At 46.3% G+C, this 13,726-nt stretch overlaps 1 protein-coding gene across 1 annotated transcript in view; it reads right to left on the reverse strand.

Annotated features, from left to right (window-relative positions):
* mfap2 (microfibril associated protein 2) overlaps positions 1-13,726 on the reverse strand; it is a 55,547-nt gene that overhangs the window by 25,981 nt on the left and 15,840 nt on the right. The window lies entirely within an intron of this gene.

Below are 13,726 nucleotides of genomic sequence, written 5' to 3' on the forward strand. Positions count from 1 at the left end.
AATGCTCCCTATCTCTGTAACCTCCTCCACACCCTCCAATGCTCCCTATCTCAGTAACCTCCTTCACACCCTCCAACACTCCCTTTCTCTGTAACCTCCTTCACACCCTCCAACACTTCCTATCTCTGTAACCTCCTCCACACCCTCAAACGCTCCCTATCTCTGTAATCTCCTCCACACGCTCCAACGCTCCCTATCTCTGTAACCTCCTTCACACCCTCCAACACTTCCTATCACTGTAACCTCCTCCACACCCTCCAACGCTCCCTATCTCTGTAATCTCCTTCACACCCTCCAACACTTCCTATCTCTGTAACCTCCTCCACACCCTCCAACACTCCCTAGCTCTGTAACCTCCTCCAGACCCTCCAACGCTCCCTATCTCTGTAACCTCCTTCACACCCTCCAACACTTCCTATCTCAGTAACCTCCTCCACACCCTCCAACACTCCCTTTCTCTGTAACCTCCTCCACACCCTCCAACACTCCCTTTCTCTGTAACCTCCTCCACACCCTCCAATGCTCCCTATCTCTGTAACCTCCTTCACACCCTCCAACACTTCCTATCTCTGTAACCTCCTCCACACCCTCCAACGCTCCCTATCTCTGTAACCTCCTCCACACCCTCCAACACTCCCTTTCTCTGTAACCTCCTCCAGACCCTCCAACGCTCCCTATCTCTGTAACCTCCTTCACACCCTCCAACACTTCCTATCTCTGTAACCTCCTCCACACCCTCCAACGCTCCCTATCTCTGTAATCTCCTCCACACGCTCCAACACTCCCTATCTCTGTAACCTCCTCCACACCCTCCAACGATCCCTATCTCTATAACCTCCTTCACACCCTCCAACACTTCCTATCTCTGTAACCTCCTCCACACCCTCCAACACTTCCATTCTCTGTAACCTCCTCCACACCCTCCAACGCTCCCTATCTCTGCAACCTCCTCCACATCCTACAGCATCCCTTTCTCAGTAACCTCCTCCACACCCTCCAACGCTCCCTATCTCTGTAACCTCCTTCACACCCTCCAACACTTCCTATCTCTGTAACCTCCTCCACACCATCCAACACTTCCATTCTCTGTAACCTCCTCCACACCCTCCAACGCTCCCTATCTCTGCAACCTCCTCCACATCCTACAGCATCCCTTTCTCAGTAACCTCCTCCACACCCTCCAACACTCCCTATCTCTGTAACCTCCTCCACACCCTCCAACACTCCCTATCTCTGTATACTCCCCCAGCCCCTACAACACTCCCTATCTCTGTAATCTCACCCAGACCCTACAACACTCCCTATCTCTGTAAACTCCCCCAGTCCCTACAACACTCCCTATCTCTGTAACCTCCCCCTGTCCCTACAACACTCCCTATCTCTGTAATCTCCCCCAGCCCCTACAACACTCCCTATCTCTGTAATCTCCCCCAGTCCCTCCAACACTCCCTATCTCTGTGATCTCCTCCAGTCCCTCCAATACTGCCTATCTCTGTAATCTCCCCCAGTCCCAACAACACTCCCTCTCTGTAATCTCCCCCAGCCCCTACAACACTCCCTATCTCTGTAATCTCCCCCACTCCCTACAACACTCCCTATCTCTGTAATCTCCCCCAGTCCCTACAACACTCCCTATCTCTGTAATCTTCCCCAGTCCCTACAACACTCCCTATCTCTGTAATCTCCCCCAGTCCCTACAACACTCCCTATCTCTGTAACCTCCCCCAGTCCCTACAACACTCCCTATCTCTGTAATCTCCCCCAGTCCCTACAACACTCCCTATCTCTGTAATCTCCCCCAGTCCCTACAACACTCCCTATCTCTGTAATCTTCCCCAGTCCCTCCAACACTCCCTATCTCTGTAATCTCCCCCAGTCCCTACAACACTCCCTATCTCTGTAACCTCCCCCAGTCCCTACAACACTCCCTATCTCTGTGATCTCCCCCAGTCCCTACAACACTCCCTATCTCTGTAATCTCCCCCAGTCCCTACAACACTCCCTATGTCTGTAATCTCCCCCAGTCCCTACAACACTCCCTATCTCTGTAATGTCCTCCAGTCCCTACAACACTCCCTATCTCTGAAATCTCCCCCAGTCCCTACAACACTCCCTATCTCTGTAATCTCCTCCAGTCCCTCCAATACTCCCTATCTCTGTAATCTCCCCCAGCCCCTACAACACTCCCTATCTCTGTAATCTCCCCCAGTCCCTACAACACTCCCTATCTCTGTAATCTCGTCCAGCCCCTACAACACTCCCTATCTCTGTAAACTCCCCCAGTCCCTACAACACTCCCTATCTCTGTTAACTCCCCCAGTCCCTACAACACTCTCTATCTCTGTAATCTCGTCCAACCCCTACAACACTCCCTATCTCTGTAATCTCCTCCAGTCCCTACACCACTCCCTATCTCTGTAACCTCCCCCAGTCCCTACAACACTCCCTATCTCTGTAATCTCCCCCAGTCCCTACAACACTCCCTATCTCTGTAATCTCCCCCAGTCCCTACAACACTCCCTATCTCTGTAATCTCCCCCAGTCCCTACAACACTCCCTATCTCTATAATGTCCTCCAGTCCCTACAACACTCCCTATCTCTGTAATCTCCCCCAGTCCCTACAACACTCCCTATCTCTGTAATCTCGTCCAGCCCCTCCAATACTCCCTATCTCTGTAATCTCCCCCAGCCCCTACAACACTCCCTATCTCTGTAATCTCCCCCAGTCCCTACAACACTCCCTATCTCTGTAATCTCGTCCAGCCCCTACAACACTCCCTATCTCTGTAAACTCCCCCAGTCCCTACAACACTCCCTATCTCTGTTAACTCCCCCAGTCCCTACAACACTCTCTATCTCTGTAATCTCGTCCAACCCCTACAACACTCCCTATCTCTGTAATCTTCCCCAGTCCCTACAACACTACCTATCTCTATTAACTCCCCCAGTCCCTACAACACTCTCTATCTCTGTAATCTCGTCCAACCCCTACAACACTCCCTATCTCTGTAATCTTCCCCAGTCCCTACAACACTACCTATCTCTGTAATCTCCCCCAGTCCCTACAACACTCCCTATCTCTGTAATCTCCCCCAGTCCCTACAACACTCCCTATCTCTGTAATCTCCCCCAGTCCCTACAACACTCCCTATCTCTGTAAACTCCCCCAGTCCCTACAACACTCTGTTTGCACTCTTTCCTTCGTTGCCTTTTGTGTATCCCCAGTTTCCTTTGGCCCTTCTTTGACTGCCCTGCCTTCAGTTATCTACACCCTAAGCAATGGTGCCTGTCTTCCTAAATCTCTCCACCTCTCCCTCCTCCTTTACGACCTTCCTTCAAATCTACCTCTTTTGACTCAATTTTGGTCACTGCCCTAAACATCTTTTTCTTTGTCTTGCTGTCAATTTATGTCTAAAAATGTTGCTGTGAAATGCTTGGGATGATTTATTATGTTAAAGGCACTAGGTAAATGCAAGTTGTTGCTGAATAATAAAAGCCCACGCGCTATAGTATTTGAGAGTTTTGTTGATTCTCTTGAACTTTCTTTAACCATTTTTCCTGCCTCCTGTCCTGAAAGCATTGAGTACTTTACTCCAGTGTATCGGTCAAATGTTTTCTCTTTCTGTAGAAGCCTGAGCATTGTCAGTGTAAGGCTTTGCAAATGTTAGAAACACCAGTTTTGTCCTCAACTGCTATGAATTGATATGTACTTTGCAGCAAGGAAAGATATTGTCCTGCTCACTCTCCCTGGGGCAAGAAAGTTGGTTAAAGAAAGTTGTCACTCTCATTGCTGCCCACAATGTGGTCTCCTCTACACTGGGGAAACGAAACACAGACTGAGGGACTGCTTTGAAGAGCACCACATTGTGGCCATTACAGAAACTTGGGTAACTCAGGGACAGGAATGGTTGTTCGAATTTCCAGGATTTAGATGCTTTAAAAGAAACAGGGAGGGGGGGGGGGTAAAAGAGGTGGGGGAGTGGCATTGTTAGTCAGGGCTAGGATAGAGCTACTGAAAGGCAGTTCAAGAATGATATGTTGACAGAGTCAATTTGGGTTGAGGTCAGGAATAAGAAAGGAGCAGTCACTTTGTTGGGTTTTTTTTACAGACCCCCTAGTAGTTGCAGAGAAGTGGAGGAGCGGATTGGGAGGTAGATACTGGAAAGGTGCAGAAGTCACAGGGTTGTAGTCATGGGTGACCTCAGCCTTCCAAATATTGATTGGAAACATTTCAGTTGTAATAGTTTAGATGGATCGGATTTTGTCCAGTGCATTCAGGAAGGATTCCTGACTCAGTATGTAGATAGACCAACACGAGGAGAGGCCACTTTGGATTTGGTGCATAGCAATGAACTGGGCCAAGTGTTAGAACTGTTGGTAGGAGAGCATTTTGGCGGTAGTGACCATAACTCTGTTACTTTTACAATAGTCATGGAAAAGGATAGGTACATACAGCAGGATAAGGTTTATAATCAGGGGAAGGGTAATTACAATTCTGTTAGGCAAGAACTGGGTAACACCAAATGGGAACAGATGCTGTCAAGGAAGAGCACTATTGAAATGTGGAGATTGTTTAAGGAATGCATACTATGTATGTTCAATATATTTGAACCGAGCTTGCAGGGAAGATGCAGTTGAGTGAGGGAGCCTTGGGTCTCAAGAGAGGTCGAACAACTGATTAAGAGGAAGAAGGATGTTGATATAAGGTTTAGAAACAAGGAACGGAAAAGGTTCCAGAGGGATACAAGTTATCCAGGAAGGAGCTGAAGAAAGGGCTTGGGAGAGCTACAAAGGGGCATGAGAAAACCTTGGCAGGTAGGATCAAGGAAAACTCCAAGGCTTTTACACATACATCAGGAATAAGAGAATGATCAGGGAAAGGGCAGGGCTGATCAAGGATTGTAAAAGGAATTTGTGCACGGAGCCTAAACAGATAGGAGAGGTCCTCAGTGAATACTTTTCTTTGGTATTCACAACTGAGAGGGACCTGGTTGTAGAGGAAGACAGTGTGAAACAGGCTGGTAAGCTAGAGGAGGTAGATGTTAGTAAGGAAGATGTACTAGGAATTTAGAGGAACTTGCAGATAGATAAGTCGCCCGGGCCTGACAGGATTTATCCAATGATTGTTTGGGAAGTGAGGGAAGAGATCGCAGGGCCTTTGGCGATGATCATTTCATCCTCACTGTCCATGGGTATAGTGCTGGAATATTGGAGAGGGGCAAACATTATTGCCTTGTTCAATAAAGGGAATAGGGATAACCCCATAAATTACAGGCCAGTTAGTCTTAAGTCAGTAGTGAGCAAATTACTGGAAAGGGCTCTAAGAGATAGGATTTATGATCATTAGGATAGGCAGAGTTTGATTTGTGATAGTCGACATGGATTTGTGAGGGGTAGATCGTGCCTTATAAATCTTATTGAATTCTTTGAAGAGGTGACCAATCACGTGGATGAAGGTAGAGCAGTGGATGTGGTATATATGGATTTAAGTAAGGCGTTTGATAAGGTTCCTCATGATAGGCTCATGCAGAAGGTAAGGAGGCATGGGATATGGGGAAATGTGGCAGATTGGATTCAGAATTGGCTGACCCTTAGAAGACAAAGGGTGGTAGTGGACGGAAAATATTCAACGTGGTGCTCAGTTACGAGTGGTGTACCACAAGGATCTGTTCTGGGTCCTCTTCTATTTGCGATGTTTGTAAATGATATGGATTTAGGCGTGGAAGGGTGGATTAGCAAGTTCACGGACATTACGAAGGTGGTTCAAGTTGTGGATAGTGTGGAGGGCTGTTTGAGGTGACAAAGGGACGTTGATAGGATGCAGAGCTAGGCTGAGAAGTGGCAGATGGAGTTTAACCGTGAAAAGTGTGAGGTGATTCATTTTGGAAGGACAAACTTGAAAGCAGAATACAGGTATAATGGAAAGATTCTTGGCAGTGTGGAGGAGCAGAGGGATCCTGGGGTTCATGTCCACAGTTCCCTGGTTGTCACCCAGGTGGATAGAGTTGTTAATAAGGCATAAAGCATGTTAGCTTTCATTAATAGAGGGATTGAGTTCAAGAGCCGTGAAGCTATGCTCCAGCTATATGAAAGCCTGGTTCGGCCACATCTGGAGTATTGTGTCCAGTTCTGGTCACCTCATTACAGGAAAGATGTGGAAGCGTTGGAAAAGGTGCAGAGGAGATGTACCAGGATATTGCCTGGAATGGAGGGAAGGTCTTAAGAGGAAAGGTTGAGAGAGCTAGGGCTTTTCTCTTTAGAACAATGAAGGATGAGAGGTGACTTAATAGAGGTGTACAAAATGATCAGAGGTATAGATAGAGTGGATAGCCAGAGACTTTTTCCAAGGGTGGAGGTAGCTATTATGAGGGGGCATAGTTTTAAAGTGAGTGGAGGTAGATATAGGGGATGTATCAGAGGTAGGTTCTTTACTCAGAGAGTGGTTGCGGCGTGGAAAGCATTGCCGGAGAGGGTAGTGGAGTTGGCCTCATTAGGGGCATTTAAGCAGCTATTAGATAGGCATATGGATGCTAGTATAATGTAGGAGTGGAGGTTAGATAGACCTTAGGATTAGTGTAAATGTTCGACACAGCATTGTGGGCTGAAGCACCTGTACTGTTCTGTTTTGTTCTATGTTCTATGTATGTTCTGTCCTCAAAAATGACAAAAATGACCCTGAGCTTCCAGTTGCCTGTCACTTCAACACATCACCTTGTTCGCTGGCCAACATCTCTGTCTCAAGCTTGCTGCAGTGCTCCAGTGAATTTTAATACAGCCTGCAAGAGCAGCTCCTCATTTTTCACTTGGGAACGCTGCAGCTTTTTGGACTCAATCTTGGATTCGACATTATTCGGGCTTGAGGCACATTCTCCCATGTCTTTATGCAACCCCCACACACCAGGCCTTGTTATCTCAGAGGCTGCTACACACCTCACTCATTGTCATTCTCCCAGGCTGGCCTTTACCCACTCCTTTGTCTGTCCAACTGTTTTTCTCTCTCGTTGGGCTCTATCTCCACTTATCATTTACTCCTCCTCACTCTTCCACCCCATTTTCTGTATAAATACCAATCCTTTTCTAGCTGCCATCAGTTCTGATGAAGGGTGACTGGACCCAAAGCATTAACTGTGAATTCTCTCTACAGAAGCTGCCGGGCCTGCTGAGCTTTTCCAGTAACGTCTGTTTTTGTTTTTGATTTCCAGCATCAACAGTTCTTTTGGGTTTTTTTTAACCAATATACTTCCCTCCTCTTACCCAGGGATGTTCAGGCGGACTATTATTTAACCCAGCACAAAATGGAAATCAAGCTTGGAATTTCTCTACTTGTGCAGTTGCTCAGCGTACAGACTCCCGAGCGTTGAAAGAGTTTAACAAATCTGAGGTTGGGTACGGTGTAATTATTACCAGCATGATGGCTTTGTATAACGTGTTACATGTAATATACAATCCATAGTCTCTTCAGTGCACTTCGCCACTTAATCCATCAGGATTCCTGAGGGTTCGACTGATGGAAAGATGACTTATGGAAGAAATCTGGAATCCATAAGTAAATGAATTAAGCATGGCCTTGAACAATGGACCAAGTAATTCCTGGGCCTCATGGTGATCTCCTCAAAGCATATGTTTGCCTGGCAACTGAATTTCTAGGAATTATTTTGATGAGAGAATGGTCACTGGGATTCACAAGAAATGTAGAATCAGAAAAGGTCATTCCTTTGATCAACAGTTCTCCATCTTAAGTGATGTCTCCATCTTAAATGTACTTTAGGGAAGGCAACTGCCATCCTTACTTGGTCTGGTGTACATGTGATTCCAGAGCCACAGTAATGTGGTTGGTTGACTCTGAACTGCCCTCTGGGCAATTAGGGCTGGGCAATAAATGCTTCCCTCATCCCATGAATCATTAAAGAAAAAAAGTGACTGTACAATCTACCTTAACACCCATTCACTTTGACTGTAATGACATTCTCCAGCCTATTTCACCACAAACCCAAATTCATCCATTTAATATTCTACCAGAGACCAGGTACCTTTTTCTTAACAGAATCCCTGCAGGGTGGAAACAGGCCCTTTGGCCCAACAAGTCCATGCCAACCCTCAGAATATCCCATCCAGACCGATCCCCCTATAACTCACACATCCCTGAACGCTACGGGCAATTTAGCATGGCCAGTCCACCTAGCCTGCACATCTTTGGACTGTGGGAGGAAACTGGAGCACCCGGAGGAAACCCACGCAGACACAGGGAGAATGTGCAGACTCCACACTGGCAGTTGCCTGAGGGTGGAATCGAACCCAGGGCCCCAGTGATGTAACGCAGCCATGCTAACCACTCAGCCCCTGTGTTGCCCTTTATTTCCAATCAACCTGTTATTACACCTCTCTGGAGCAGGTGGGACTTGAATCCAGGCCTCAGTCCAGAGGTAGGGACACTACCACTGCACCACAAGAGGGCCCTGCAAGACCACGTATAACTGATGATATTATTAAAAACAGCTGATGGTACTACTGGACAAGATCAGATCCCAGAATGAAATCTGGTCTGATAGATCATATGTTACTTTTTATTTCAATTAACAGGGTGGTCAGTCACTGTAACATAGTCACACAAGCGAATAGAGTTTATTTGACAACACAACAGAAGTTCATTACTCAAAAGACATGAAAAACAAACCAAGCTATCTAAATAGAGATCACAATCTGAATGATCTTAAAACACATAGTAAAACAAAGTCTTACCTATGCCCCAACACCATCATTTCACAGAAATTCAACTCAGCCGATTCTCTCCAGTTCTTTTTTTCTGAACCGTGAAGTCTTCTTCCATGAATACTCAAACACTAGAGAGCTTATACTTTCTCAGCTCCTAATAATCTACGATTTCCAAAGAAATACTCATGGTATGGAACAATAGGGTAGAGCTGGAGGAACACAGCAGGCCAGGCAGCATCAGAGGAGCAGAAAAGTTAATGTTTTAGATTGAGACCTTTCTTTAGAAATGGGGACGGGTAAGAAAATGGAGGAGTGGTGGTGCTGGGGAAGGTAGGTGGGATAGTGATAGGTGAGTGCAGGTAGGGAGTGGTGAGGATTGATCAGTGAGGTGGGAGGGATAGATAGGTGGAAGGGAAGATGGACAGGTTGTGTCAGGTCGAGGAGGCGGGAATGAGAGGGAGGGTTAGACGTAGGACGAGGCGGGGGGGCGCTGGGTGGGGGGGCAGTGGGGAGAAATTTTAAAGCTTGTGAATTCCATGTTTAGGCCATCAGGCTGTAGGCTCCCAAGATGGAATATGAGGTGCTGCTCCTCCAGTTTGCATATGATGTCATTGGGGCACTGGAGGAGACCCAGGATGGACATGTCGCCCAGGGAGTGGGAGGAGGAGTTAAAATGGTTGGCGACTAGAAGGCCACCAGTCCTTGGGAGACATGTCCGTCCTGGGCCTCCTCCAGTGTCACCAGGACATCAACCGTAAACTGGAGGAGCAGCACCTCATATTCCACCTCAGCAGCCTACAGCCTGAACATGGAATTCACCAGTTTTAAAATCTCTCCATTCCCGGCCTCATTCCACATCCAACCCTTCCTCTCATCCCCGCCTCCTTGACCAGATACAGCCTATCCATCTTCTCTCCCACCTATCCGCCCCTCCCATTCCACTGACCAATCCTCACCACTCCCTACCTACATTCATTTATCACCATCCCACCTACCTCCCCAGTCCCACCCCCCTCTGTTTATTTCTCAGCTCCCTTCTCCCTCCCCGTTTCTCAAGAAGTGTCCCGACACAAAACTTCACCTTTCCTGCTCCTCTGATGCTGTCTGGCCTGCTGTGTTCCTCCAGCTCCACACTGTATTGACTCTCACTCCAGCATCTGCAGTTCTTGCTACCTCATGGTATGGAGGTTTATTTTTATTTATTCACGGAATGAGGCCATTACTGTCCAGGTAGCATTTATTGCCCATCCCTAATTGCCCAGAGGGCAGTTCAGGTTCAACCACATTGCTGTGGTTCTGGATTCACATGTAGGCCAGACCAGGTAAGGATGGCAGGTTCCTTCCCTAAAGGACATTAGTGAACCAGATGGGTTTTTCCGACAATCGACAATGTATCCATGGTCATCATTAGATTCTTAATTCCAGATATATTATTGAATTCAAATTCCACCATCTGCTATGGTGGAATTCAAACCTGGGTCCCCAGAACATTATTTGGGTCTCTGAATTAACAGTCCAGTGATAATACCACAAGGCCATCGCCTCCGCTTAAAATGATATTTTTTTACTGAGATAACTTATCTCTTAAATGTGCTGAGGAAACTCATCTCTAAAGGAGAGGCTACACCTGCTTCTCACCCAATCAGACTTCCTCTGAGCTGTCAGAAAACTTCCCATCTCTGCGTTTTCTGATCTAAAATCAACTCTTGATTATCCTGACCAAAAACAAATTAATGGTTTTTAATGTTTACCCTTTATTGTTGTAAACCACTACAGTAAAAACAATCTCTCCAGGCAGATGAATATCAGGCAGATGTTCACCTGAACATCGGCTGATGTGGTCTATTGTATTCACTGTTCCCAATGTGGCCTCCTCTACATCGGTGAGACCAAGCGGAGGCTTGGAGACCGCTTTGTAGAGCACCTATGCTCGGTTCGTGACAAATGCCAACATCTTCCAGTTGCAAACCATTTTAACTCCCCCTCCCACTCCCTGAGTGACATGTTCATGGACTTTACTAGCTTCAAAATCTCCCCAAGCCTGGCCTCATCCCAAGACCAACCCTCCCTCTCATCCCTGCCTCCTTGACCTGTCCGTCTTCTCTCCCACCTATCCACTCCTCCTACCTCACTGACCAATCCCTATCAATACCTAACTGCTATCACCATCTCATCTACCTTTCCCAGCCCAAACACCTGTATCTATTTATTTCAGAGCCCCCTTCCTGTCCCCCATTTCAGAAGAAGGGTCCCAACCTGAAACATCAGATTTCCTGCTCCTCTGATGCCGCCTGGCCTGCTGTGTTCCTCCAGCTCCACACCTTGTTAATTAGCTTTAACATTCTTTTGTATGTACTGAGGCTATGTGAGGCGTAACACTCAGATCTTCTCTTGTTTATGTATTCCCTCATGTTCCAAATCTAACCAAGCAAACCTCCAAAATTTCTATTCATTCTTACATGTCTATTATAAACCAGATTAAGTCATCATCTGACAGAAGGAAAATATCATGTTGTATGGGTTATTTAATCATCATATTTATTATTGTGTTGTGTCCATGCCAAGAGGTTGTGGGTTCATTCCAAATGAATACAAAATTTCGGCTGATACTTCATAATACTGAAGGAAAGCCACATTGTTGGAGCTGTTGACCTTCTCAAAAGATAACTGAAGGAGCCCCATGTTAGAAGCAACAATATGAAGCAGGTGATAACATGAACATCTTGTGCCAGAGGACACTAATCTTGTTTCCAGGTCATTTTAAAGTTATTTTATTAGGAAATTCATTCTCCCAGCTTCGTTTGTTTTTATTTGTCATTGTGAATGAGTGTTGCTGGCTGTTATTGCCCATCCCTGAGTGCCCTGAGAAGGTGATACTGAGTTGGTGTTCTATACAGCGCTGTCTGTGGGGTGTAGGTACTCTCTCAAAGCTGTTAGGCAGAGAGTTCCATGATTTTGACCCATGGACAGTAAATGAACAGCAATACAGTTCAAAGGCAAGACCATGTGTGAATGGAGACCAACTTGTAGGTGGTACTGTTCCTACATATGCTGCTCTTGATCTTTTAGGTTGAGGTCACAGGCTTAGATGTTACTGTCTGAGGAGCCTTGATGAGTTACTGCAGTGCATCTTGCGGATGGTACACAAGAGTGAATGTTGAATGTCCATTTTGGTAGGAATAACAGCAAAATGGACTATGTTTTAAATGGTAAAAAATTGCAGCATGCCGCTGAGGAAAGGGACTTGGGTCTCCTTGTGCATGAACCGCTGAAGGTGGGATTGCAGGTGCAGCAGGTGATTAAAAAGGCAAATGGAATTTTGTCTGCCATTGCTTAAGGGATGGAGTTTAAAAACAGGGAGGCAATGCTGCAGCTGTATAGGGTCCTGGTGAGGCCACACCTGGGGTACTGTGAGCAATTTTGGTCTCCTTACTTGAGAAGAGATATACCAGCACTGGAGGGGGTGCAGAGGAGATTCACTCGGTTGATTCCAGAGTTGAGAGGGTTGAATTATGAGGACAGACTGAATAGACTGGGATTATACTCATTTGAATTTAGAAGAATGAGGGGAGACCTTACAGAAACATAAGATTATGAAGAGAATAGAGAAGGTGGAGGCAGGGGTTTGTTTCTGCAAGCAGGTGAAACTAGGACTAGAGGGCATTGCCTGAAAATAAAGGGAAGGAGATGTAGGACTGAGGTCAGGAGGAACTTCTTCACCCAGAAGGGTTGTGAATCTGTGGAACTCCCTGCTGAATGTTTTTAAGGCAAGGCTAGATAAATATTTGAACAGTAAAGGAATTAAGGGTTAAGGTGAGCGGGCGGGTAAGTAGCTGAGTCTCAAAAGGATCAGCCATAATCTTATTAAATGGTGGGGCAGGCTTGAGAGGCCAGATGGCCTACTCCTGCTCCTAGTGCTTATGTTCTTATTAAGGTAATAGATGAGTTCCAATCAAACAGACTGCTTTGTCCTGAATGGTGTTAAACCTCTTTTGTGTTGCAAGCGCTGCACTCAGCTAGGCATGTGCGGAGTATTGTCTTGAGCATGTCTTGTGCCCTGTAAATGATGGACAGGTGGGGGCAGTCAGCGGTTGAGTTACTCACTGCAGAATTCCCAGCCTCTGACCTGATCTTGTAGCTACAGTTTTCCCATGTTTAGTCCATTTCAGTTTCTGATCAATGGTAAATCACTTGTGACACTGAGAGCATGTGATTCAGTGACGGTAACACATTTGAATGTCAAGATGGGATGCATAGATTCTCTCCTTTTGGAGACAGTCATTCTCCGGAACTTGTATGACAAGAATGTTACTTGCCACTTTTCAACCCAGGCCCGAATGTTGCGCAGTATTGTTGCACATGGACACATCTGAAGGGTGGCGAACTGTGATGAGCATTGTGCAATCCTTAACTAACATCTCCACTTTTGACCTTTCGATGGAGGGAAGGTCATCATTGAAGCAGCTGAAGATGGTACAGCCTAGGATACTATCCTGAAGAATATCTTCAGAGATGTCATGGATCTTGAGACGACTGACCTCCAACAACCACAATGATTTCAACCAGTAGAGAGCTGCCCCAATTCTAACTGACTCCAGTTTTGCTCGAGCTTCTTGATGTCATACTTAGTCAAATCTGGCTTTGACGTCAAGGACACTGACTACCACCTCGCCCGTGGAATTCAGCTCTTTCGTTCATGTTTACACCAAAGCTGCACTGAGGTCAGAGCCTGAATGTCCCAGGTGGGACCCAACTGCAGGTCAGTAGCAGGTTATTCCTAAATAAATGCTGCTTGATAGCACGATTAATGACACTTTCTGTCACTTTGCTGAAAGTTGAGAAGAGACTGATAGGGCTGATTGGTTGGGTTGGAATTGTCCTGCTTTTTAGGCACAGAATGTACTCACACAATCTTCTGCATTTTCAGTAAATGTCAGTGTTATAATTCTACTGGAACAAGCTTGGGGCATAGCTAGTTCTGGATCTCAAGTCTTCATCACTATTGCTGGAATA

Source organism: Stegostoma tigrinum, chromosome 28, assembly GCF_030684315.1.
Source record: "Stegostoma tigrinum isolate sSteTig4 chromosome 28, sSteTig4.hap1, whole genome shotgun sequence".
NCBI lineage: Eukaryota > Metazoa > Chordata > Chondrichthyes > Orectolobiformes > Stegostomatidae > Stegostoma > Stegostoma tigrinum.